General features: G+C 47.5%; 1 protein-coding gene across 19 annotated transcripts in view; it reads left to right on the top strand.

The window, feature by feature from the left end:
• Nucleotides 1-27,957, top strand: part of LOC122716153 (forkhead box protein P1-like) — a 196,545-nt gene that overhangs the window by 38,597 nt on the left and 129,991 nt on the right. For 4 of the 19 annotated variants that reach the window (XM_043938969.1, XM_043938967.1, XM_043938966.1 and 1 more), the window contains exon 2: nucleotides 16,448-16,501. The exons of the other annotated variants lie outside the window; for them this stretch is intronic. The gene's annotated coding sequence lies outside the window, so the exon portion shown is untranslated. The remainder of the gene's footprint in view (nucleotides 1-16,447; nucleotides 16,502-27,957) is intronic. 19 annotated transcript variants of the gene reach the window in all.

Genomic DNA, 27,957 nt, shown 5'->3' with positions numbered 1-27,957 from the left:
TTTAATCTGCGATACGGCATTCTACATACCTACGTACCAATAATGATGAATTCCTAGCGTTACTCGCGTTTGCCCGCCCGGTATTACGTATGTAACTAGCGTATAACATTAACCTTTGATGCGTCGCGTTACAATCAATTAATTGTGCCTTTTAAAATTCTGATTATTATCGATGCGGCTCTCGAAATATTCATCTGGACGGTATCAAAATTGCGTGAGAATTTATATTTTGCAGCAGCCCCGGCCGCAACGGCAATTTTTGATAATTTACTATCGTTATTTCGCGCGCGCTTTATATCACCGATGGGATGCCCCGAAAGCGTTAATAATCAAACAATTAAATTCACCGGAATTGTTGGACGAATAACACGCGCGCGATCATCGTGCGCGCAGGCACGCGTGGAAAAAAGCCGAAGGTGGGGAAGGGGAGGATTGGGGGGAGGGGAAGGAAAAAAAAAACGGGGAAGGATAAAATATCGGTCGATTCGTTACACGGGGTGCAATTTTACCCTCTAACTCTAAACTATTCTAATACGAACGCTATTCTAATAAAACGCTCGCCGTATAATATCGATCACCGTAAACCGAACACGTTCGATATATATCCCGGCAGATCCGTATCCGTGGTTAAGTTCGATGTTGCCTCTATCGCCGATCTAATAGGAAAATCTAATATAGAAACGATAGAAGCTTAAGCTCTTCTCGGTTCTTGTTAAGCTTCTCGATGGAAAAAACAAAAAGAGGAAAAAGAGAAATATCAGAGATATTAGATTCCATTTTTCTCGGCCGATCGACCGTGTCTAATTCATTTTTACGACAAGTTTAACAAGTAACATCGATCGATCGTTTCGCGTTACGCCGGTAGGTCGGGATTCCCGATTCTCAGACAGCACGAACGATATATCACCGCTATTCACGCGGCCGCAAAAGTTTCGTCTATTTATACCTCGGTGCGCAAAATTCGCACACCGGGTCGAAGCCTGGCAAATATTCGGTGTTCCGCATCGACTCATCGATCCACTTTATCAGTCGCCTCCTAACCGCGATATTTCCCACGACCAATCACCTGGCAACTTTCGCTGCCTCCGCTCGTCCTTTTTTTTTTCTTTCTTCTTTCCCCCCTCCCTCCCCTCTTCCCTATCATTTTTATCAACCCTTCCACCTACCTACCCACCTACCTACCCACCTACCTATCTATCTACCTACCCCCTGTCCGTATCATCCGACCGTGACTCCGCTCTCCAATTGGAGTACGAAACGTGGCCGATACCGGGAATCGGTATCGTCGGAAGACAGACCAGAAGAGGAGGAACTAAATCGCGTACGAGTACACACTTGGTCGTGCGAATGCACACCCTTCCAACCCCTAATGCCAATGACCTGCTCGCTTATAGGCACAAAGTCCTAGCTATATCTGACCGTCTGTATGTTACCTATTCTTAGCACGAGGAACTCCATATGCATGGTATATGTACATATACGTACGTACGTGCTCTTACATACGCGCGCGCGTCTTTGGGTGTGGGTCTTACATGAGCCGCGTATACGAGAGAACCAATAACGAACGTATTTCGTTTGAGGTTGGAATATGTGTGTGTGTGTGTGTGTGTATGTGTGTGTGTATGTGGTAAGCGTACGGGGATTGGAAGATCGGTCTGTTTGTTCCGTAAGATTCTGTCCTTGTGAAATTATAATTAACGATATCAGAGTCGCGGAACGAAAGGCTGGCTAAATGTTAAATAATGGGTTGACAGTAACGATCGTTACGAGCTGTTACGAACGAGTTTCGCGGTTCATGAAAGAAACTAGCGTGAGTTAAAGAAGCAGCAGGAAGAGAACCGTCAGGGCCATTTGATAAGCAAGCCGTGTTCATTATTGCACATTAGCCCAGTTATCGTCACGCCTTCCTCTGTTTAGCCTCTATTTCGCTCTTCGTTCCGCTTTGGACGACGTTTTATCTAACCAGCATTCTCGTTGCGTTGATACGTAGGCAGAAAAACGAGGAACGATTGTCTATTAGCGGAATAGCGAACGAACAATTCGTTTTTTTTTTTTTTTTTTCCTTTTTTTCTTTTGTTCGACGATTCGGCAAAATTACATATCGCGCGAGCTTTCTTCTTCTTCTTCTTCTTCTTTCTTTTCGTTTTTCTATTTCTTTGCGAGATCTTGTAAAGAATATAAGAAAGATGTATCGAAGAATCGTGGCTCACCCTGCGGACCGTAAAGGGGTGTGCGTACAAGCAAGAACATCGCGGGACAAGATTCTTACGACGCTCAATAAGGTGTACACGTGTACCGAAAAGGGTGCGAGCGAAGGGTTGGGTGAACGCAGTGAATGCCAGGTTTAATGAAAACAATCCTAGTTTATAATCCGCGATAAGTCTCTTGGCACGAGCCGTACAACGAATTCTCTCACCTCGATCCGGCAAAAGATCCTCTCTCTCTTTCTCTCTCTCTCTTTCTCTCTATCTCTATCTCTCTCTCTCTCTCTCTGTCTCTCTTTCTTTCTTTCTCTCGAGAGAGAAGCGAATACGAGATCCAGAAGGAGAGAATCGGCGGCTAGGTTCCGCGTGAGGGCAAGATTCTAGCTTTAACGCGAGCTCTAGAAAGGGTTGGGAAAACGGAGGGACCGAGGTGTAAGGTGAAAGATCTTAGTGCGAGAGAGAGAGAGAGAGAGAGAGAGGGAGAGGAGGAGAAGACGATGAGGCGGTAGATACGAGCGAGAGGACGACGACGACTGTCACGCGAAATGAGGTGCGCGGTGGCGAAGAGACGAGACGAGGGGTAGATGAAGGGTAGAGGCGGAGAAGGGTGCCCTCCCCCTTCTTCTTCAGGGGCTATTAGCAGTTTAGCTCGTACAAAAGCCTTCTAATTGTACACGAAATTTGCTCGGTCTACCTCGTCGCCACCGCTCGACAATATACTTTCTCGCTATGATGGGAGGAGAGAAAGAGTTGTGTATACGTCTCTGTACGTGAACACCGTTGAAAGGTGTAGGGAAGGCAATATTCGCGTAGAAAGTGGTAATGAAGTTGGTTCGTTCCTTTCCCGTTTGTTTAATTCGTGGTACCACGGGACGAGATATCAGTGACATTCTTTCGAAAAATTCAAAATTCGTTTTGAAAACGTAAACGAGATCTAAACGTTCGAGTTTCGAGGGTTGTGGTTGTGGAAAAGGAAAAGTCAGAAACGCTCGAGATTTCACACTTTTTCACGTCGCGAGTTCTCCGCGACGGTCATTAGCCGAGGATCGAGAATCCGTGGAGAATAGTGGGTGAAAGAAAAGGCGGACTCGGGATTCAGATTTTTCATTAAGGAGACGTCGACTCAGCTATCCGGTCGCCCTCTCGGATATAAGGGGGGAGGGAGAGTGTGGACGGGACCGAAGCAGGCGGAAGGAGGAAGAAGGGGACGGATGGGATGGCAGAGGACGGCTGCAGACTCGCGGTATAATATGGTGGATTAATACGCGCAAAATCTGCCACCTAAAAGTTATTAATGACTGCCACGCCGGTAGCTCGCCATGCGACGCGTCAAAGATTTTATAAAGGAGGGGTTTCACCCTCCCTTTCTTCGTGCCACCCACCACCGTGACGCGTCCATTCTTCAAGGGCGTTGAAAGAAAAGATCCCGGAAAGCCGAAGTTGTCAGCTACTTTCCACCTCGTCGTCTCGCAAAATTTTATTGTTCTTCTCGCGTTTATTTTTAAATCTTCCTAAATTTCTTCCTTTCCTTTTTTTTCCCCCCCTCCCGCGTGTTATTCAATCAATCAGTGCGATATCGTTGGAAAACGTGTCGTCCTTTTTTTTTTTTTTTTTTTTTTTTTTTGGGAAAATCCCCAAACGGATTGGTTCGAGCGGAAAAGCCATCCCTGGAAAAGACGATCGAACGCGAACACGCTCGGCTCGATTGAAGAGGAGAGAGAGAGAGAGAGAGAGAGAGAGAGAGAGAGAGAGAGAGAGAGAGAGAGAGGAGAAAGGGAGAAAAAAGGCGAAGCACGTTACAGAAACGATACCGAACGAGGAGTCGCAGCGGCGAAGTAGGATTTGCGAAGGGGTTGCCGAAGGGGTCGAAACAGGGGGTGCAGATTTGAACAAGAGCTCGGTTGCTATGCAAATTGGAAAGATAATAATCGATTGTCGGAGGATGGTTGCGTTGATGGGCTCGCGGATGAGCACAGCACACCTCCCCACCTGGAAAACACGCTGATCCCCCTCTCCCTCACACCTCTGGCCCCCTCTTTTCGCTACCCCTTCCGCCCTCGTATCGCCCATCCCGATCTCCCTCAAGGGAAATTATATAGTCTGCCCTCGACGTGCCCCCGGTCCCATAGACCGTCAAATACCTTACCTGTCCCGTCTGCATTCATTCCCTTCCGTGTCTCGCCCCTATATCGTGGATCTGAGCGGTGGACACTACGAATTTCGAGGACACCTTCATATCGAAACTCGTAACCGGCCGAGGAACGATCGTTGACGATCGAAACGAGACTGCTCCATTTTTCATTCTCGTATTTTCCACGTCACTCTCTCTCTCTCTTTCTCTCTTTCTTGTACATCGCACCGATAATATTCGATTAATACTCGAGGCGAAGAAAGGTGAGGATAATTTTTACGGATAGGAAGAGATTGGTCCGAGGGTTGTTTTTCATCGGCACGAAGGAAATTTATTCTCTCTCATCGCGATGACTAATGGTGTTTGTATATTTTTAAATTCATCGGCGTAATGAACGGGTCTGTAATCGAATCAAGGGAGAAGAGAGAAGGGAAGGAGGTTAGGTCGAGAAGGAGAGCGTCTGCTAATTGAAGAAAAGCCCAGCGCGCATCAATCATCGGAGTGAAAGATCGCGTCGAAACGGTACGACCCTTCTCTCTCTCTCTCTCTCTCTCTCTCCCTCTCTGTTCTCTCCGAGGCATGGAAGAAATCGCGTTACCGTTGACCCGATTTCGCGTTTCCTTCATCCCCTCCGCTCCCTCGTATACGAAAATAAAATAAAAAACAAAAGCGGGGCGCGATGTACAATTTTAACGAAGCTATACTTCGACCGTGCGAAGCTATAAATTCCTTGGAAGCGGAGACGAGAAGGAGGACGAGCAAAAGAGACGGTGTAAAAAGAGGAGAGGAGGAAGAGTAGGGACGATGACAGAGGTCGGCGTTAAGTAGTTAATTCTCGCCACGATTGCGCCACGCTCTCGGGGAATCGGAATAAAAATCCTTAACGAAACATCTCGGGGCATAAATTAAGCTCGGGGCGGGTAAGCGTGAACGTGAAGAAGAAGAGGAGCGCGTTTGTAAAAGCGGATGCCAAACGAGCGACGAAGGTCAGGAAAAGGGAACACGCGCGCGTTCGAACAAACGAAAGCGAAAGGGGGGACATCGAAGGGATGGGAAGAAGGAGGGAGGGAGAGAGAGAGAGAGGGAGAGATGGACGAGAGGAATAGAGGAGGGAAAGAATGGGTAGGGAGTGGAAAAAGTGGAGGGTGAGGAAGAATGAGTGTTTCGTGTTTGCGCATATTCCTCGCAATATTCTCTGTTTATCTCTATTGCCCCTTGTTTATCCAGTGTCCGTCCGTCCGTCCTTCTATTTTCGTTTTTCCTTTTTCCTCGAGCCCGGGTCTTTACACGGGGCAGGCGGTCGCTGGTCGTAGCCCGTCCTTCTCCTCCACCGTCGCCAGGTACGACCGTCCACCTATTTGTCTGTCTCCCTTTCCTGCTCGCGCCACCTTCTATATATTCCAACCGGTGTTTACGTTCGAGATAAAGCGAGGAACAAACAGCAGGCATAGGGCTCTCATGGCCACCACGTACAGTTCGTCATAACGTACAGTTCGTCTAATTTCACCGTCGAGAAATCGAACCGAATTCTTCTTCTCCTCTTTTCTTCGTTCTCTTATTTTCCACCGATTCCTTATTTCCCCTTATCGACGTATCTATCTATTAACCGAATTAGCCGATAAAAAAATTGCACAACTCGAATTTCTCTATCTATCGATTTTCCCTCCTCTCCCGTTGGAAGGGGAGGGTCTATTTTAATCGTTCGCCCATTCCCATTCCCAAGGGGGGTTAAAATTTTCTTCCTCTCGCGCGATACATTGGACGAATCATTTATTGGACGCGTACGTACGCGTATCGAAATCCGGCGAACGATGAAATATCCGATCTGTGGAATGGCGCGGTTCTCGATTCTCTCTCGACTTTCACCCGGTAATCGGAAGTGAGCTCCGAGTGCAATAATCACGGATCGAAGAGATCCGTGGGCCGTCGTTAACGATCAGCGACGTATTTTTGATTCGTTCCGGGGGCGCGATTTACGGATGGTGCGCGGAGCATTTGCCTCGTGGGTGTAATGGAAAAACAGTGGGATGTATGCACGGCTGCGAATCAGTATATATTATACTGGAACAAATATTTTGTACGCGGAACGACGGTGCCCGATGTGTAATTTCGACGCATCTGTACCTGTGTCACGTGATCCGCCTTGTTATTCTCTATATCCGTTCTCTCCGGATCGGGACGGGCGAGAACGGGCGGGCAGGCGGGCGGGAGAGAAAGGCAAAGAGAAGGATGGAACGAGGGAACGAACGAGAAAGAGAAGGGTCTTTGGATACGAGGAAATCTAAAAAGAGAGGAAGGAACCGGCCTGGTACAACGCGCGCGTTGCGACGATTGTTTCTCTCCGCCTGGGGAGGCGGACGCGATACGATAAAATCGATCCTCCCGATCGGACTATCGATCCCGTAAACAACCAGAGCCTCTCGTAGGTCGTATCGCGAAGAAAAGCCGCCAATGAAGCCCCGCAGCATGTTGATCCAATGCATTTACAATAACGACGTTGTTTATCTGTCGGACGACAAACGACTGGTTGTTCCACCCTCGTCGCCACCCTCGCGTTACCCCTTCATCCCTGCCTATCTCTCTACTTGTGTCTACTATCACCCCCTTTGCCCCACACCGTGTTCCTCCTTCGCCGTATCAACGTCGACCTCCTCCACTTTACCCCATTCATCTCCGTCTCTATCGCTACTCTCCGTCCGTTCCATGTATATACAATCGTCGTTATATATTAAACACGGCGCAACGTATACCGAGGCATCGACGGGCCAGCCAAGTGTACACGATGCACACGATGTCGGCCTCGTGGCGTCTAGATAGCGGTTTTGTTTATGCGATACTCCGTGTGTACGCGTACGATTTCGACCTCGACTTCGACTTCGACTTCGAGTTCGATTTTTCCCCGTTCAAAAACGTTCGAGGCGAGTTTTCTTTTTTCCTTTTTTTCGTCGTTTCGCTATTTCGATTCTTCGAAATTGAAAAGTGGCAAGTTTTCTCTCACCTTCCCCTCTCCTTCCCTAATCTAATCCCGATCCATTTCTAATTCTCTTCCGGAATTTTTTTCCAGAGGGTTGGCGGGGAAAATCTTGGCGGGGACAAGGGGAAAAACTGGAAACAGGCTGTGCGGCGGTCGCTTTCTCGGCGCAATAGGGTCGCAGGGGATCAGGGAAATGCAGAAGGTTACTAAGAGCTAGGGAACTTGTAGCCAACACATAGAAGTTTTGCAAACACACACGGACGCGCGTCCATAGACATTCCACACTGGCAAGCTCTCTCATACTCTGGGGCAAGTATCGTCTGGCTAATGTAAAAAACATGGGTGCACACAACGTGTTGTGTGTTGCTTACATTGCGACTCTCCTTATTCCCGTAGGGTTAAAACGGGGGGGAGGTCGCGGGCTGTAGGAGGCTGGCGAAGCAGGGGGAGTGGGGGGAGGGAGGAGGGAGGGAGGAGAGAGGCTGTATGATACCACGGGGTTAGCATTGTTTTGCGCGACGACCACTCAGACTCCTCGTCAAAAGAGCTGCTAATGTCGGTGCACGTCTACTGTGACGTCAATAACGCATGAGGCCAAATTGAAAAATTATCACACCAAAGCGAGGACCGTTGTTTAGAAAGAGGGTGGCCTTGCTTCCTTCCTTCCTTCCTTCCTTCCTTCCTTCTTTCTTTCCAAAGATCGTCGCTAGTTACGCCAGATAGCCAGACAGCCTAATTTCACCCAATATACCTAACTCGATCGGTGAGTCTTTCTTTCTTTTTTTTTTTCTTTTTTTCCTATTCATCTTCGGGATCAGGATTTCTTAAAGAGGAAGGAACAGTGGGGAAAAAAGAATTTGAATAAAAATCATCGTAATTACGTTTTTTTTCAGATTTTAATTAAAATAATCGTAAAGTTAATCGTCGATGAGATATTATCGTTTTATCGCAGAACCTATCGCAGCAACGCGATCACTTGCACGGAATGGAATCGGGTGAGTGTTCGAAACGGTTCGAAAACAGCGACTACATATATATATATATACGTATATACGCGTGGTAGTGGGAAACGATGCGTCGGAGAAAAGCTACTTTACGAGGGTGGCAGGTCTGATCGTTGGGTTCTCCACCCGGTTTCTTGCCGGCGAATAATTAGAGCCGATAAGTCACAGCGCAACACCCTGTACCGCTGGGGATGGGGGGCATGCCGGTGGGACGAGAGGGGGGGCGGATTTGGGGTGGTTCTGGGCAAAGTTGAAAGTTAGAATCGCGAACGGGGGCAGGGGTTTGGAAATCGCGTGCCGATGCCCCATTACACGGACAGACTTAGCTTCACCACCCATAGTCGCGGTTCCTACTTTCGACTTTGGCAAGGGTGAAAACCGGCCTTCTCCACCCTTCTCTCCACCTCTCTGCTTGTGCCACCTTTTACACCAACGGCCCTATCCTACGACTCGTCCAATATGCCATTGCCACGGACCTTCCCTGTTACTATTTAGGGTAATTTCGCTTTCCGACAACGATTACGTAAGCCTAGGGTTTCGTCGTGGTGGTCGTCGTGGTGGTCCGTTCGTGTCGATCGATTCGATTCGTCAGCCATTCGTTTTCTAATCGTTTCAACGAGAGGATTCGATTGATGGGTGGGTGGGTGGGTGAATAAAAGTGAGTAAGCAAGCACAGTTAAGTCAGCTGTGGTTACCGGTTGAGGAGGATTTCTTTGTTTTAGGCCAGGCTGAGACATTAATTGGACGGCTTTGTTGGTCGGTTAGAGTTGTCTGGTATAATTTAAAAGAATGGCGTGTGGTTTGTTGGTCAGATATTGAAACCGTTGTCGCATAAAACCAGTCGGTTTCGCGCTGGCTATTTGTTGTCACATCTAAAGTTATTACCGTGTCTCTTTCGCTTCGTATTATTTATGAGACAATATAGATGGTATACACGTAGAGCGTATATTCTTGGGATGTAAAAATAGAAAAACTACGAACGCAATAATTGTAGTGTAGGGACCAACTTTGCTAAGCGTTTCCTTTGATTTACTATCGGACAAAGGTCAGAGATATTTCCAAGTCAGTTGCGCGATAGGATATTTAAAGTCTTTTAATTGCGCATAATTTTGTCGAAAAAAAATTAAGGACGGTAATACAACCATCCGCCATTTGTTACCGGATAAAATATTTTACGAGAATTTTTCCCTTTTTTTTTTTTTTTTTTTTTTTTTTTTTTTTAAGGGGAAGAGAACCTGTTGATCGCCTATTAAAAAATATGATGGTGGCAACCGTTCGATCCGATCCGAACCGCGATATCGTCCGTTTTTGGCCGTTCGTTTCATCCATCGTGTATTTTGTCACCAAACATTCCCGATGTTAATACGGGGCACCGGTCCGATTACGTGGATTAGAAATAGATATCGACATTTTACGTCGATACAGTGTCACTAACCCTGTACTCCACTTCCGGAGAATTTTCCGACAGTATTCAAATGATCTTTTAACTTGTCGTTTTAATAATATTCATAACATGCCGGCAACGATTTCTATTTCATCGAATAACAATAGAACGTTAGTAGAGACTGTGTCGCATAAATTGTGACACAGCGTATTCGAGACACTACTGTACATTATATACCGTTCCTTCTATCGATATACACGGCCGTGCACTGAAAATACAAACGCATCAAAAATTTAAACGTCATTTGTGGATAATCGATAATTCGTCCGTGATAGCGAACCGTTGAAACCGCGCCGCTCAATCGTTTTCGCGGCGTGAACATCGACCTGGACAAGAGTGGAAAATTTGTCGTCGTTAAAAAAAAAGAAAGAAAGAAAGAAAGAAAGAAAGAAAAAAAAAGAAGACCTTGGAAAACGTTATTGTTATCACATCGCGGTGGACAAAGGTGGACAGCAGCGACGCGCGTTATCGTCCACGCTTCCAAGATTTTTGCCAGGGACGCGTAACCATCTCTCCGTGTTCTATCTGCCAAGCCGGACAATGGGACACCTAGTGAAAGGAATTTTTTTACTGCCACTATTTTTAACTTTTTGGCGCGATGAACGCGCGAGGAGAAAGAACGCTCGAAGCGTTTGACCACGCACCGGACACGGATGAGTTATTTTGATATCAGGACTTCATACCCCATTAGGTCCGGTTCACGATTATTTTGGAAGCAGGACAGGACAATACTCTACCTTGACAATACTCCCGATGGCGGTGGACCCCCCCTCTCCTTCCCTTGCTCGACCAATCTTTTTCTCCCTTTTTTCCTTTCTCTCTCTCTCTCCCTCCCTCCCTCTCTCTCTCATCATTCTGAATCCGCATTTTTCTCTTCCCTCCGCTCTCCTGATTTCCCCCTCCCCCCTCTTTCTTCTTTGGCTCGTTCTCTTTTTCTCTCGCAACGTTCCTGCAACGTTTCACCGAAGGGGAGGGGAAAAGAAAGCGATCACGCGATTATCACGTTCGATATTAAGTTGGCTGGGCAAAGTTTCGTCAGAGAGTGGAGATCTCTTTCCACGACAGGAAGCATATTTCCATAAACGTCCCTCTTCGGACGCAGCATAACAGCGGGAACGTACGCGGAAAACTCACGGTGTCTGGGGTGGTCAACAAGGGGTGGCAGTTTTCCGCGACGAAAAGGGTGTTCAGGCGAATTGAACTAACAAGGTCCCTGAGGGCAGTTTACGCCCGATATCCCGGTAAACTCTAAACTGTCGAGAAACGATCGTTCAGCGGAATGCTTTGTCCCTGATCCTGCTTGTTTCTTCTTTAAACGAAATTACACCTGCGTGTCCACCTTTTGAAAACGTTCTCTTCTATTTAAGAAAAAAAAAAAAAAAGAAGAAGAAGAAGAAAAAGAAGAAACATCGATATCCGATAAAATCTCCTCTCCCTTCTCGTTGATTTCTCGTAAACGCTCGACGATTTACCAAACCGAACCAACGACGAAACCACGTTACCCAAGTCTTCCACAGACTTGAAATAACTTGGAGCTTCGAGTCCTCCTCCTGCTCGTCTCGCGCTATCTTGTTCACGCGTTGTTGGGGTGAACGGTTTTGGCAAGGGTCTGCGGAAGTACCTTGACTTTGATCAACTTGCCCCGAAGTCCTTCACTCGCGCTCGACAGTTCTTACATAGCCGGTTTAGGGTATTGTTTGGCCGCGGAGCGCCGATGAGAAATGGGAGGCATAGATCCCGGTGCCGCATCTCAAGTAGGCACGTCCCATGCTGGCTGGCGGTGACCATTTGTTAAAGTCCACTTTCGCCGCCACCTGTCCCCCATCGGTTAGGAAAACGGCTCATAACACACACCGTCGTCCGCTGCGCAGTTACCATCGTTGTTTTTTGTTCCCGTCCAAGGGAACGGGGGCGTCTCGAAGACCGTCTTGCGGATAAAATGTCGATGTCGTTATGTCCAATAGCTGCCACCATGATGATAGCCCCCGTATCTTCTCCGCCGTGATTTCTATATTTAAAGTTGTGCACATATATACACGATTGTTTATTCCTCGTTTCGCCGTCCGATCTCGCCCGACATTATCCCGAATGCATCGTGCGCTTCGCGTGCATTTCGCGTCTCTTTCTCGAAACGGAGGAGATATATCGTTTAATTCTTTTCCTTTTTTTACGATTAGATTTTGAACAATCTAATCTCGGGAAAGGGAAGTAAGTTCGTTTCGTCGAATAATTGTAAAAAAAAAAAAAAAAAAAAAAAGAATAATTGTCGAAGAATCTTATCCGTTCGCGAATCAAATTTGCCGAACGATTGACAAAAGCTGGAAAGAGGGGGGATGCTATGCAGGGGAGAAGGAGAGGGGGGGAAAAATGTGACAAGTTCGTGGAAGCTCGCGGCTCGTCATGTCGCTCGTCAATTTTTGGCCGCAGCGAGTATAGCATGAAACCGTATATCGGAATAACGGTTTATGCGTCTCTCTAAATCACGCACTTCGTATTGGCGCTTGTTGAACTCGGTTGCATTCCTATCGCGCTATGCAACGTAACGCGAATTTGCCGGCATTCGTGATATAATCACAAATTAATTACTAGGGCTTTATTGAAATTCGCGTTGGGTTTTTGCAAAATTTTGGAAAATTACCGAAGATCGATTCGAAATTGGAATTCTGCGATGCGGCCGTTTACGGGCGCGCGCGAGGCAAGGCAATACGATACATATTTAATATTCAGCTGGGATAATTTATTACAAGTCACGAAGACAAACAAACGTTTCGCTATTATTATTACGTTCGATAAATCGAAAGTAGTCGATCGTTACACGGAATGTATATGTATATATATATATATATATATATATCGCCGTCCTGTCAAAGTGATAATTGTAAAATGATATTTCGCTTTAATCGATATCGTTACACCCTTACGATTGTTGCGATAAGTTAATTAAGGTTGGCGGAGGTTTGAGGGAGTATAATGTACACCGGGTTGTTACACCGGGTTGTCTCTGCTTATATTGATATGCAACATATATCTCGGGCTTATAGGGTTATTAAGGACTTCATCCGTGTCTCATGGCAGGATTACTACGTTATTATCCTTCGGTAAGTGGCAGGTTGGTCGGTCGGCTGGTTAGTTGGTCCCTCGTAAGGAAGGCCAAACATCGCCTCCTCCTTTTACTCGGTCCCTTGAGCCAGCGGCGAAACTAGTAAGACATTCCCCTCCCTACCAAAATCGTCGGGTGGAATGGGACCCAGTTGTGAATTTGACCCTCGTAATTAATTTATAACCGGCGTTCTTGTTGCGAACCCGACCGGGGGTAAGCGGAGTGACCTCGTACGGTACAGTTCCACTCGAGTTTTAGCCAATTAACGATACCGCTCGAAAACAAACTTATCCCCGCTTTCACGCGTAATCAATCCCTCTCGTTTCCACTCTCCCTCCTTCCCTCCACTATTAAATTTTGTCACAATCTTTCAACTCGTCCGTTGAAACTATTCGTCCCTTCTTCGAAGTCTTCAATGTGAATTGATTTTACGATTAATTTTCGATCTCTCGACGGAGTTTCGCGAGAAATCTTAACTTCCAGCGATACTTTGCGATCGCGCCAGAGAGAGATGTTACGTACGTTACGAAAGCAAGGATTCCTCGAGATTCCTCTAATGCCTTGGACTTCCATTTTGAATATATATACACACACACACACACACACAGAATATTCTCCCGCCACTTATTACGAACCTAACGCAAATTCGACACGAGGATGAAGGAACGTTGTTGGAAGGTGGTCGAAGGAGAAGTGGTGGAGGAAGGTAGGGCGGTGGAATCCATAGATCGCGGGGCTAACAATCAGCCGTAAATTATGGTCTCAATATCCATTGTGTACCCTTCTTGCTCTCGAACGAGTCTAACCCCAGAGTCTAAGGCCAAGACTACTCACCCCCTCCCTTTGGAAGGCACAACGGTGGAAGGCACAGCGAGAGGGTCGGTCGGCTCTCTCACGGCCCAACTGAACCAAGAGATATGTATATTAATGGGGCAATCTTACATAGTTTTGTTTACCTTGCCATTCTCTTAGTACGTATACAATTACTATCCCTAGCCCCTACGGTATGCTTAGTGCAGGGGCTGAACTGCCTCCTCCTTGTTCGTTCGCTCTCTCTCTCTCTTTCTCTCTTCCCTCCACTCCTCGTCTGTACGAAACTATCAGATACCGTGCAACTTCGCCCCCATTAATCGACGCCGAGTAGGCATCGCGTATTCGTAACGCGTATCGGCGTTTTATCGCCGGCGAAGGATAAAAAAAAAAAAAGAAAAAAGGAAAGAAAAACAATATCTCACCATCGACGAGGCATCCAATTGACGATCCATGAACGATGCGTAAAGCGAAAGGGTGATTTGCCGAGGAAAGATGCGTGTAAAAACATGTACAGGACAATATTGACGGAAGGAGGGTCTCCGATAAAAGCGGGTTCCGTTCTTGAAGGGTTTAAACGGAAGCGGGTCGATGGAAATCCCATTCTACGCGGCACAGGGGCTTTCAGCAAAGAAAATATTGTCCACGATGCGAGCGATAGCGAAGCGGAACTTTTTCACCTTTCGTCCCTCCTCCGCCCTCCCCCTCTCTTTTTTAATTCCGTACGTGGCCGAGCACGAGCAGCTTTGTACCGGGAATGTACATTTCTCTCGTTGAACAAGCTCATTTGTGTAATCCCCGAAGCTTCGACAACAAACTGTCTGCGGCATTGGAGCGACGCTGAGAGCGTATATAGGAAGGGGGTGTGAGCGCGACATTAACGTACTTTGTAGTTCAACTCTCTGTGGCAGTTATACCACCATCGTCTCCCATCTCTGACTTTCTCTCTTTTCGTCTCCTGACCTCGTCGTCTCTTCTCCTCGCTCGCGCTTCTCTCTCTCTCTCTCTCTCTCTCTCTCTCTCTCTCTCTCTCGCTCGCTCGCTCTCCCTCTTTCTCTCTCTTTTCCGCGACTTCATCGTCCTGCGATGAAATTGCAATTGTAATAGCAATTATCTTATTTCTACTATTGCTTCTTTGTACTTCGATTCGCGACATACGGTGTTGGCGGTGATGCGAATCAGAGAGAGGAGCAGCAACGTTGAAACCGTGGTTGGAAACCGTGGTGGGAAGAACGGGGTGGAAAGATCGCGAATGGAATTAAACGTTGGCGGGATGGTCGTGACGCAATTTAAGTCGTGTGGCCGTTTACTGGGGCGGAATGACGAGTCTTTTAGCTGAATATTGCCAGCGTGAGTTACAACCGGCTTTCTCTCTCTCTCTCTCTCTCTCTTCCCCTGGTATTGTTGCATTTTTCATTCGCCAATTATTAGCCGGAACACACCGGCTCCTCTTGGAAAGGACTCGAAAAATTGACTGCGCACGGACTGCTACGCTTTTTTTTTTTTTTCCCTACCTACGTTTCCACACTGTAGACAAACGATAAACTTTATTTCAATCTTCGTGCAAAATTGAAGGGAAACGAAAAGTTTCCAACCGACCTTTCTCTCGTGCAGAAATATATATCCAGTAGCCGAGCTTTTTTAATCATTGACCCTTTGGTTGACCGGTTACGAAACCGGAAAGTAGCACGGGTTGGAAACGTTGGTACCAAATTGCAGGAAGAGGGCGAGGATGAAGGGTCTAATTTCGAGAAGGCAAAGTCGCAAAGTCGAAAACTTGTCCGCATTGCGACGCTTGTTAAAAACATAGTAAAGATAGATGTTTGGAATAGTTGGTTTACAAAATTAATCGCGGGAAGGGGGAGGAAGGATGTTGGAGGAAGGAAGGATGGACGAAATCGTAGGAAATCGTGGATGATACGTAACGACTCACGCTACACGAGGTGAAATTCGAAGTTCGAAGTAATCAATATTATAGCTCGTGAAGATATACGATGCGAGAGAATGTGGGCAAACGGTGTACACACGTGCATTGTAACACGGTGTAATGGGGGTAGGAGGAGGTTGAGGGTGTAAGAAGGGTGGAGAAAGAAGGGAGGGAGGGGGGGAGGTAGAAAGCGGAGGAGTGAAGGGAGACCGAAGGGGTGCCGGAGGATGGAGTTCGAGGTGGAGAAGAAGGGGTTGAAGGGGGCCGCGAGGTTCATACAGCGAGGGCTCCAGCCCGCGGGGGTGAAATGGGGGAAGGAAAGGGGTGGACAGCCGGACAAACAAAACCCTTGCTGCTTCATTTCTGCCCGTCTGGCCAGACACCGACCCTTTATACGCGCGCGCTTCCGTCCTGCGCTCGGCTCGTTCATTCCCTTCCTCCTCGACCGGCCCCCCTCCCCCGGAATCCCTCCTCAATGCTTCGTCGAGTTCAGTACTTTCAGTACGTTACTTTTCGAGTTCGTTAATTAACGGCACCGTCGCCTCATTGGCGGGCCTCGCGTCCAGTCGAAGGATACGTCGGAATGGGTTTCGACGAGTCAAGCCACCCTAAAAGCGTGGCCACATTGTCCTTGGCTGACGGGATTCAAGTTTCGATGACGGGAGACGATAGGTGGTGGTCTTTCGCCGATGGTCTTTGAATCATTCCAATGGGAAGGATAAGTCGTGGCGACGTTTATTTATTCGGACGAATGAATTAACTTTTTTTTTTCTTTTTCTTCTTTTTTTTATTTTTATTTTTTTTTATGTTTTACTCTTTATTTTTAACACATAGGTGTGTTTTCTTGCTTCAGGTCAGTGGTGTATACTTCCCAGGCTTCTGAGACAAAGTGACATGGCTTGTTAATGTGAGTTGAACGATTATTTTTGTACGCGACGTGCAATTTTTTTTTCTTTCTTTCTTTTCTTTTCTTTTTTTTTCTCTCTCCTTCTTTCCGTTTTTTCTTTTTTTTTTTCTATTTCGTCGGACGTGTCAAATTTTGTATAATTCTTTTTTCCTTTTATCGATAACTTACGTCGGTCCTCGCGATATTATTTTTGGACAAGTTCCAAAACAAAGTACGTAAGTTGGACAGAGACGAAGAGAGAGGGTTGAACGAGCTCGTGGGGTCTGGCGCACGTTTTACTCCCCGTCGTTTTAGGGGGATGAACGATGCGAGACATCGATAATCGCATTTGTTGTACGACCACCGATATCGAAACTTTCGGAATTTCGTCCAGTTAAGAAGCAAGGGAAGTTTATGACTTAGGGAATATTTTATATTATTCGAGTATTCCTTTACCTCTTCCTCCGTCTCGTCCCTTTCCCAACGTCCAAATTTCTCTCTCTTCTATTCATCCACGTATCAAAAATTTATATACGATACCAGTCCAATCTTTCGTATTAACGGCGAATTTTTCACGACGATTAAAACTCGAGAAACAATCTCGAGAAATCCGTGCTGTTTCGGGGTGCATTTCAGCGTACGCGTTAATTGCGAAAAGCGAGAGGGCGGAAAACGCGGAAAACACCAACGCGAATAACAGGGTGGTTTATTTCCAACTCCGGTGTTGCGAACTCTTCTCTTTTTCTCCTTTTTTTTTTTCCTTTCTTCCTTTTTTTTTCCCCTCCTTTCTTTTTCTCTTTTTCTTTCCTCTTTTTCCCTCTTTGCTTCTCACTGTGAAGAACACTCGGCGCCAAAGTGGGAGCTAATAACATAAATGAGGAACACAGCGCGTTGCTTCTTTTTGTTCCCACCCCCGCGCGCGTTTCCTTTCTTCCGTTCGTTTTTTCGCCGGGCCAGCCGCTCTACGTATAAAGTGGCGAATATGGGGTGTGAAATGCATGTCGGTTTCACGGGGGGTTGCCGGGCGTGTAATAGTGGGGACAGAAAAGAGCGGTGGAGAGAGGCGCGCGTGGCAGAGAGGTCGGGTTCTGGAACGGGCTCGAGTTGCAGGAGTCAACTTGGCGCTCATTGGCTACTTGCTGGCGACCGCCACTCGCGAAACATTAGTATTCTCTGCTAATTAAAATGTAACTGAAATTGTAATGGTCTGCGTGTGGCGACGATACGCCGGGAAAACCGAGGGGGGATGGCGGACGAGGCGAGACAGAGAGCGAGAGAGAATCGGAGGAGGCCGGTGGCGGTGGCGGGGCGTTACACCGTGCACCAAGGTAACGGACGATGTGTGCTTTTTCATGCTCGGCTTGGGGACTGAATAGAGGAAAACGTCAGAACGTTCCGCGGAAAAAAAAAAAAAAAAAAAAAAAAAAAAAAGACTGCATCACACCGCGATTGTTCCTATTACTTTTGTCCCGGTGTATTATGATTATCGTCGGTGATAGCGCCGCGGCAGAAAGAGGGACGAAATCTAAACGTGAAACGTAGGGAAAAATCCGCGAGCTTTTTTCTTTTCTTTTTTTTTTCTTTTTTTTCTTTTTTTTCGTATAGAAGAAAGTTTATCGTCAAAATGTATATACGTATACACGGTATTTTACGACGCGTTCGAGTATGAAAAAGAAAAAAGAAAGACGAGAAAAGAGGATAGGTGATAAAAAAAAAAGGCCGAGTTCGGTTTCTTGTGGGTATATTCGAAAACGCGCCACCTTCCGGCCCTTAAATCACATCAACCCTCGAGGTACCCTTTTCACCTCTTTTCCCCGTTATCTCCACGCCGTCTCGTCTTTCGCTCTTATTTTATTTGTTTCGCTTATCCACGCCGTTCTGGAAGCTCGCGCAGATTTCGCGGCAATTTACTTTATGCGCGTTACGTCGTTTTCCGCCCTCTCGCTTCCACCCGGAGTGGCGTAGCCACCCTAACGGCAGTAGGTATCGTTTCATTCGACTCAGACCGCCCTCTCACCCTTACGATGTTCTTATGGGACTCACACCAGGGCCACGTTGTACGTGCACGTACAACAGAAACCCGGCAACTTGTGTGGCTCGTTCTATCGTTGGGCCACCCCCGGGGTGTTGAAACTCTTCTGCACTTATTTCGCGCTAATTCACCCCTCAAGACCGCTTACACGCCCTCCTCCCCCTCCCACCGCATCCACGGCGAACCAGTTAGCTTTTTTTTCTCACGTGCCGTGAAGCAGTTCTCGTTAAGCGGTTAAGGGTGAACTCCGTTAAAGAGGGGTTGTAAATTCATTGACCGACGAAAATACTCCCGCCGGAATTCCTGGAAGCATCTTTCGAGCTTCTTCGATTTCATCGATACCTCTTTTACTATTTCTCTCTCTCTCTCTCTCTCTTTTCTCCTCGAGGGGGTGAATAAATAATCCACGTATACGTTGCATATCCACTTCAATTTCGATGAGGGTGGTTAGGTCGTCGAACTTGATCATCTCGATCGATATCTCGAGCAATTTTCGAATCGAATCGTTGTTCCATCCTCGCTCTCGTATCGTCGCGTGTATCGTCAACGAAATTCGAAGAGAGGAAAGAGGAAAGAAGGAGGAGATGAAGAAGAAGAAAAAGAAAATGAAAAAGAAAAAGGAAAAGCAAAAAGATTTCTCCATTAGTAGGACATTTGCATTGAACGGTTGACAAGCGGCAACAAAGGCAGGCTCAGAATTTTCGTCGTAAATAAGCATTACGATATAATTTTCTGTCACAACAATGGCTGCCGGTGTTACAAAAGGTTTAGCCACGAGGCGACCGCCGAGGCTACTACCCCCGTGGACAATGAGAACGTCCGCGTTACGCCATAAATTGATTTGCGAAAGCGTTCCTGAAAAAGCTCGCTCCTCTCAGCGAGGAGAGAGAAGAGTCCGCCGTGTGGCCAGCCGGGGTGGGGCTACCCACCAGGCTTTTGAGCTTATACCGCAAAAATTACGTCGCGAGAGGGATTGTATTTATGTTACATAATTACGCCACGCGCGACCAGCGGATAGAAGGGGTGCGGCCGGTGGGGCGAGGCGGAGGTAGTTATGAAGGGGGTGGTACGCGAAGAGGAACCAGCCAGAAGGGGGAGGGAGAGTGGGAACAGAGGAGGAGGAGGAGGAGGAGGAGGAAAAAAACCGCCTGGTCGAGGAAAAGTTTTTCGGCGGCTGGCTCGACCGACCGACCGACCGACCGACCAACCAACCAACCAACCAACCAACCAACCAACCAACCAACCACCCGGCTAATGAATAGAAATAATTCTCGTGCAATTGTGCTTTTCGGTAGTTTTCAATTAACAGTCGCCCCTTCCCCCTCCCCTATCCTTTTACGCCATTCTCCGCAGCGCCCTTCCGCGAATACCGTTCCGCGGAATGGACGAGCTGTAAGTTTTTAAACGGCTCGAACGCGCGCGATTCGTACCGTGTAATTACACCGTTTTTCCCCTCCCCCTCCTCCCTCTCCCCCCTTTTCTTCTTTTCGGGGCTGGTGGTCACCGCCATTGTGTGCCTGTGCCGAAAAATTCCACTTTTATTATACTCTCCCCCTTCGTTCAAGACAAACAATTTTCCTAATTATTCCACGACTTGTTGTTGACCATCTCTTCTTCCAAATCCTTTTTTTTTTTTTTTTCGTTCGAGGGCGTAAGAATAGCCGGAGCAAAAATATATATATATATATTGGTATAACGAGGAAAGGATATCGGAAGATACACCCTCTCCCCTCCCCCGTGTGTGTTGATCGCGGAAGGTAAGGTAGCTAGCCCGGAATCCCGCAAAATAAATCGGATCTCACTGTCAGTGATCCCCGGTAATATTTGTCTTTCGCCGGGCCATTTTACAAGATTTCCTATCTACTCGGCTTTATAAGCGAGGAAGACGAGGAGGAATCGGGCAGGCAACCGACCGAGGGGTGACTCGGACACGGAGAAAGGAAGAGAGAGAGAGAGAGAGAGAGAGAGAGGCGGTGGAGGTTCACGTGGTGAGATGGGGTGGGTGGGCCGCGGTGGTCGGTGTGATTCCCTGGGCTGGCTGGTATAGAGAAACGGCCTGGCGGTGGCTAGTGGTGGTGAAGGAGGTGAGGAAGGGAAAGAGTAACACGGGACAGGGTCCCGCGGGATAAAACGGGCTATCAGATGTGAAACCCACTGCGTCGAAATGTAAAAGCTTCCTGACAAATCGGTTTCTATTACCGCGTCGCGGTGGGTCGCCTTTTTTATATTGATGGCATTATTTTCCACGGAGACGGGAGACCGTATTTTCTGGACACACGTACGCATTCTCCGGGAGTACACACGGGATCAACCTCTCCCTCCCTTCCTCTTATGAATCCCGGTTATTTGCCTGGGAAATTAATGTGCGTTTACCACGTATTCGTGCGGCCGTTATATCAAAGAAACGGAGTGACGTTCGATAAAATTGGTTATTATTACCCCTTCTTATTAAGTCCTCAAGGGGTTGCGCGCCCTGCTCTCGCCAGGTGCTTCGTTTCATCCTCTTTTAATTGCTCGTCACGTGACCGCCAAGTATTCGTAGAATTGGGGGGAGGAGGGGAAAAAGAAAAAAGAACGGGTATCCCCTTAGACGTTCGTCTCCTTTTTCTTCGTTAAATAAAATATCCGAGAGAGAGAGAGGAGAGAGAGAAAAGGCTAGGCTCGTGCCTTCTCCTCTATTTTGAAAAAAAAAGAAAAATCGGTGGCGATGGAACGGGGGTTTGTCCCGCCAGGAAGAGAATCTTCTCGTCGGACAAAAGCGGTCTCGATGTCCTCGAGGATTCGTGCAAAAAAAAAAAAAAAAAAGAAAGAAAAAAGAAGAAGTAAGAGCGCGCACGTGGAAAGAGGTTGGCGGAGGTGGGCGGAAGGTGGGTGGATGAGGGGCGGTTGGGTGGTTGAAAGGGGTAAGGTGGGCGGGCGAAAAAAACATCGGAAAAGAGTTCCGTGGGGCTGGATGGTGTGAGAAGGTGCTGGAGCCAGACAGTCAGACAGAGGAGACAGACAGACAGACATGCGGGAAGGAATGAAAATAATAATAGCCAGCGTGGCCCAGGGCCATAGGTGTCAGTGCCGGTAGGAAAGAAGGAAGGACAGGAAGGAGCGCGTTGAATTTGTCATATGTAAGTTTCACCCTCTCTCCCGTGCGGGCACACGCACCAGCACACACCCCTCCGCGACTCTTGCTCCCTCCCGCGCGCAAAAGCAACCAGCACGCCACGTATCGTCGTCCGCGAGAGAGGATTATTCGAGAAAGGTGGCAGGAATCGGAGGGACCACGTCGAGATTCGGGTCCTTTGCGATGCGCAACCATCCCTTGTGCGAATTTCTCGCGTGCGTTAGAAAATGTCTCGGGGGTATATTGAGATACTGTCACCGAATTTTCTCCCGCAACCCCTTGAGATCGTGCCTGGGCCCGTGGACACACACGCGCGTTACTTTCATCCCCTTTTTCGTTTCAAGGCCGTTGAACCGAACACCTCTCCCTCCCCGTGCCGCTGTTGACGAAATTTGGCCGGCAGGCTGGCATCGTGGTGTCGGATTCGGTTGCGGATCGTCCTTCGTCTCGTTCGAGGATCGAACTTTCATTATCGCTATGTGCGATCCTCTCTGGAAAAATCTAAATTATCCGGGGATATTTTTTCCTCCCCCAAATTTCTCTCGATTTATCGGAAAGTTGGAATCGAATTGGACGCGATTTTTGGTTAATTTTTACCATCTCTGTCCACGGTGGTGGATCCGGGATGGTGGAGATCCGTTCTTTGCAATATCGTATTTACAGTGTCCGTATATTGTCTGGTCGGAGGCACAAACGCCGCTGTCTGTTTAATTTTTCGCTAATACTTGTCTGCTCGTGCAAGCGGATATCGAATTTCAATTGCGGTTGCCTGTAAACAAGTGCTCCGTTTTATTATTTATTACCATCATTCGGGCCACTTAATCAAAAATACATTAACGTGGATGACCCTCAACGTCTGACATTTTCGATGCTCGAATGTGCGAGCGCGAATGATTTCATCAGCGCGTTATTAAGTGGGCTTTGATTTTCGATCCTCATTTTGCAAACCCGAGCTCTTTGTCGCGGGACCGATCCTCTCCTCTCCTCCCCTCTTCCCGTTTTCCCCGTTCCCATAGATTACATACCTGTCAAATGAAAATATTCTATTTGCGATACTGTTACTCTAATCATAGTTATTGCATATTTGTTAATTACCGCGTAACTCGTCTGCCAACGCGTGCCCACCACCCACCCCTTCACCCTCGTTCCATCGGATGAATTTTCGTTGGATATATAATATATTCGTATTCGATCCCGGGGACCACCACCACCACCACCACCACCATCACCACCACCACCTCCATCTCCACCACCTGCTACGAGAAATTCACACGCGCGCGATCGCGAGATACTTTTTTAATTTCATCGCCAGCCTGATAAGTTAAGCGGAGATGGTTTTTTTAATTCCGGTCTCTCGACAGGGGTGGTTGGTAGGGCGGTTGGTAGGCGCGTTGATAACGTTGATTAATTACGATTCGGGCCCGATTATCGGTGGGATCGTGGTTTATTTATTAAACGAATATTTGTAGTCACGCTATTATTTATGGACCCGTGCCTTGACTCGTTGCGACCACGATTACAACCGTGACCGGTATATGCGTTTATAGATGCGTATATTCGTATACCAACGAGTTTGTATATAAACTATGCGCGCTGTATAGTATATGTGTAGATCACGACAATACTATTAATTAGGCCTTGTCTTTCATTTTTGTTTAATGATACTCCGCGCAGCTTGCAACGGCGGGAAATCCTTTGTGTTTTCACCTCCGTTGTTTGGCGGGGTAAAAACGTGAAAAAGCGAAAAGCTCTGTCCGAGTGAGAGCGGATGCTTGTATACGTTCCATTCAATGGGGTTAGCAACGCAAGTGCACAGGCATGCCGGTGCACACGTATGCACAGGCGGATACACGTGATAGGGTTGGACAAATGAAGTGGATATGACATAATGATTTCGAGAGGCTGTGTACCGCGTAGCTTGTTGCCTGTCGGACGGACAGCCACCGACCTCGCCACCCTTGTTCATTAAAGTTTTTCATTTCTATCGATAACATTAATTACGATTCGCCGCCTGAAAAGAAGCAGCCGCGGATTTTTTTCTTTTTTTCTTTCTTTCGTTTTTTCTTTTTTTTTTAACTCTTTTCGAATTTTTGTTCCACTCCGATCAACGCAGTTCCTCGCGGATTATCTCGAATAAACAACACGCGATGAAACGAAAATTTATATATGCGTGTATGTGTGTGCGTACACGCATCGTTCTTGAATGATTTATCGAGGTAGGAGAAATTTGGAAAAATATTATCCGCCCATTTAGAGACTGCCCGAGAGACGAGGTTGAATTCGATAATTGCTTAAATCTTGATCGATAAATCGGTGATCGCGTTCACGCGAAGGAGCGAATAAAGTTACATGATATGTATCTTTTTAACTTTCGCTTCGTCAAATTTTCATCAATTTTCGTCGCGATGAAAATACGATAGATCGTAGGATGATCGATATCGCGAAAGGAAAGAAAGACAGGAGGAAGGGGAGTTCTGCCAAGTAATCGGGCACGTTCCAGTTTTTCAAAGGCAAGAATATCGGCCGTTTCAGGGAACGATTCACGTGGCAGGAATGGTTTGTCGCAGCACAGAGACCCGTTATAGCGCTACCGTCTTTGCTTGTTTTTTTCCTACCTCCACAACCCTCCTCTGGCCCTTCCACGGTAAACAACAGGCATACCCCATCCTCCTGGCACAGACACTGCCGACCCCGAGCCGTGCCTCCCACTTGCAAGGCACCACCCCTCATCAGTCGGTCTGTACAAATATACTATTGTATTGATCCTATACCTTTTTCCACCTCCAACCCTCTTCCTCTCCTTTTGTTCCCCGAGTATCCTCGTTTTACATTTTAGCCGCTTCCGCGAAACAACTAATGTGCACCGAGTGTGTTGACAGTAACTGTCTCGCTATTGTTGCACCCTCTCGCTCTCTCCTCCTCCTTCTCGCCTGCTCTTGCCCGTGAAGAGGGATGAAGCGTTGGATCATCGCGCCGTGTGCACCAACCCCGCGGCGATTCTTCCGTTCGATTCTTCTCTCATTTCGCGATAAATCGACTGACTCTTCCCCTCCTCCTCCACTTGGAATCGGTTTATTTCCTCGAAGCATTTAGAGTATGGACCATCTATCGATCGATCGATCGATCGATCGATCGAGTTGAAGTTAAAATAAAAGAGATTTTAAAAGATTTTTTCGCACGATTTTTAGGTGGCAAATCTTGGGGATAGGAGATCATTTTCGAGACCGTTATTACGTCGAAGGTATATTTTTACGTCGTCAGGTATAGAGGATTGATAGGGAAACGGGGGAGGGTTAATTACACCGCGCGAAAGTCGATTTCGCGAGGAGATGGCAATTTCGTAAATACGTGCGCGCGGTATCGGTTTTATTGTCGAGGGGGAGGAGGGAGGGAGGGGGCGATGATGCGGCGATGGTGTGCGGTCCGTGTAGTATTTCTCGACGCAACAACAACAAGAGGCGGGCGAACGAACGGGCAGGCAAACACTGGCAGCACGTAACGTGCATTAATACGAACGAGCAGGCCGAGAAGTAAGACCGGTGAAAAGGGGTGGGAGTTTATATCGTGAGGTGAGCACGCGATGACGTGATTCTATCGATTATTAAACGAATAATATGCAGTCGCTCGCACTGCCCTGTACCATGTGCACATCGAACCACACGGGCAATTTGAGTATGCATCGTATGCATGAGTTTATGATCGCGCGAAAATCCGGAATGTTCGGCACGGAGTGATACGATGGAAACGAAATAGAGTTCCCGCGAAACTAATTTCATAGAACGGTTACAACCTCGACGCCTCGAAAATGCCGTTGTGTGGTGTGGTATTCTAAAATTAGGAGTTACACACGAACCACCACCACCACCACCACCACCACCATCACCACCACCAACACCAACACCACCACCGCCGCCGCAGCCCGCTCGCGGAAATTCTTTTTTCCCTCCTGGTGGTGGACGATGCCCTCGTCGAATACAGGGGGGGATACGCAGTCTCGAGCGTGGCCTTTTTTACGCGACAATACACGACGAATCACGGTCGCACGCTGATTGAGAAAACCCTCTATACCCGTGATTTTCCGCGCTACATTGTGAAACCCGGAATATTCCAAGAAATTAGGGGGATGAAAATGACTCGCGCTGCTCGTTCCGATCGATCCTCTCGCTCGTTTCCTCCCTAACGTTTTTCATGTTTTTTTCCTCTTTTCCTTTTTCCTTTTTCCTTTCTCCTTCTCTCTCTCTCTCTCTCTCTCTCGCTCTCTCTCTCGTTCTCTCTCGCGGAATCCGGGGAAAGAGTGGAAAAAGTTGGAAAATTTCGCGAGGCGAGGAACGAGCGACTCTTGGACGATTTGCACAACGTCCAAGTTGCGTGTCCGTACGTGGAAACGTAGGGTATCGTAACGATCGTAACGCATCGAGGTCGAAGTAACCTGCAAGGTAACGAGCAAAAAGGATTGCGCTAACGAAGTGCCTGACTGGGTAACTTGCCCGAGCCCTGGGTCCGGGGCAATAATGTCTCCCTCCCCCCCGGTTGGTAAACTCGTGTTTGCACAACTCTTTGTCCCAGAAGTACACACACACGCACGCACACACACATACACACACACATACACGCGCGCGGGCACAAAGGCGTACGTGCACACGTCACCGTCGAAGAGAACGCCGCCGCGCCGGGGACACAGCCGACTCCTGCCCTCGCGCTCTCCGACCTAAGGTTTTTTTTTCACCGGTTGTTGTATGCATAATAGCATTAGGATTCATTAGCAATCAGAGATGGACCGAGCATGGGTGGTGGACGCCCCCGCTCGATTGTTTACCAGAGTTCACTCGGTTCGCTCACGACTCTTCCGCCCGTTGCAACCCCCCATGCCTGCAACAGGCAGCCTCCCGACGGCTTGCGTCGTTCTGCATCGTTAGAAACGTCGGTAATTCCGCTGCCTCGTTCCGTCCATCCCGTTCCAAGGAAGACGTCACGCTCGGGGAAACTTTGAATTTCGATCGGTGATGAACCGGCACACAGAACCGTGCGATATATTTGCGATATTTGGTTAGAGGAGATGGCGGAGGAGGATGGAACGGAAAAAAGGGGGAGTAAAAGTACGGAAGCACGGAATTTGGAAGCGGAATTTCTTCGTCTTTTTTTAACGTGGAGATTAATTGGACGAGAGATTAACAATAATTTCGATGATAATTTCGTTCGTAATGGATTCGTATCTGTAAAATGTTTATCGTTCGAGGCTCGAATTTCTTACTTATTGTTTCTCCCGATCCCGATGGGATCGATGGATGGAAAACGGGAGACACGTAGGTAATACATAGCATAATGCGTTTCGTTCGAAAGGTGTACGTTCGTACGTTGTCAACGTTCGCTAACAATAAATTACTCGGCCGGTTGTTAAGGCCGACGATACGCGCGTCTGTATCAATTTACACGCGAATCGAGCGACAGGGCTGAACTTCTGCTCGTGTAATTTCTATCCATCTATCGGAGGCGCGTTGAAAAGGTAATAGAATACCTGGCCTTCTGGGTATCTATTTATAATTTCGTCTCATTCATTGGAAAAACAATCAAACGCGCGGTGAAATCGCGCGGGTAGACGTATCTCTTTACCTCCTCCATCCTCCCTCCTTCTCTCTCTCTTTCTCTCTCTCTCTCTCTCTCTCTCTCTCTCTCCCTCTCTCTCTCTCTCTCTCTCTCTGCCTCTCTTTTTCTCGCTTTCTCGTGGCGGCGGCGGCGGCGGCGGCGATCGAAAAGGGGGATAAAAGGACAATGAAAATACATTTGCAGGCAAAAGCGACAGGCCAGCGAGATAGCTTATGCTTCCTGGAAAGAGGCGAAGGTTGTCACTTTACTACTCGCAACAGGACACCGACCGACCACCTCGTATTCCCGTTTAGTTTGCCGTTCAACTCCTAGCAAATATCGTACGTGTCGTTGAATGGTCTGCACGGAATAAACATCGGTCGAGTGTGTGCCCGCTTAAGAGCGGGGGGGCGTGGAATCGGGGTGGAAAAAAAATGCTGGTTACGTTATCAGTTCCTTTACAATTGGTGACAATTTCATTTGGAATGTACTAAAAACACAATGGGGAGGGTTTGAATTACGGGTTATTCGAGCACTTTGTATATTCGAAAAAGGAAGGAAAGGAAATCTTTGTAATAATCGTCTTTTGTTCGGATAGCGAAACAGCAAATAAAATCGCTTTACGATAAAGTGTCAGGTGGCACGGTCACCACCAATTAATTTCGCCCGTTCAGCAATTGCAACCTTCTATTTAGACATTTTTACGGATCACGCGTGTTCGATCACGGAATTAAAACGAAGAGAGAG

Source organism: Apis laboriosa, unplaced genomic scaffold, assembly GCF_014066325.1.
Source record: "Apis laboriosa isolate Shangri-la unplaced genomic scaffold, ASM1406632v1 scaffold42_cov153, whole genome shotgun sequence".
Classification (NCBI taxonomy): domain Eukaryota; kingdom Metazoa; phylum Arthropoda; class Insecta; order Hymenoptera; family Apidae; genus Apis; species Apis laboriosa.
Note: the sequence above shows the minus strand (reverse complement) of the source record. Positions and strands in the feature narration are given on the sequence as shown.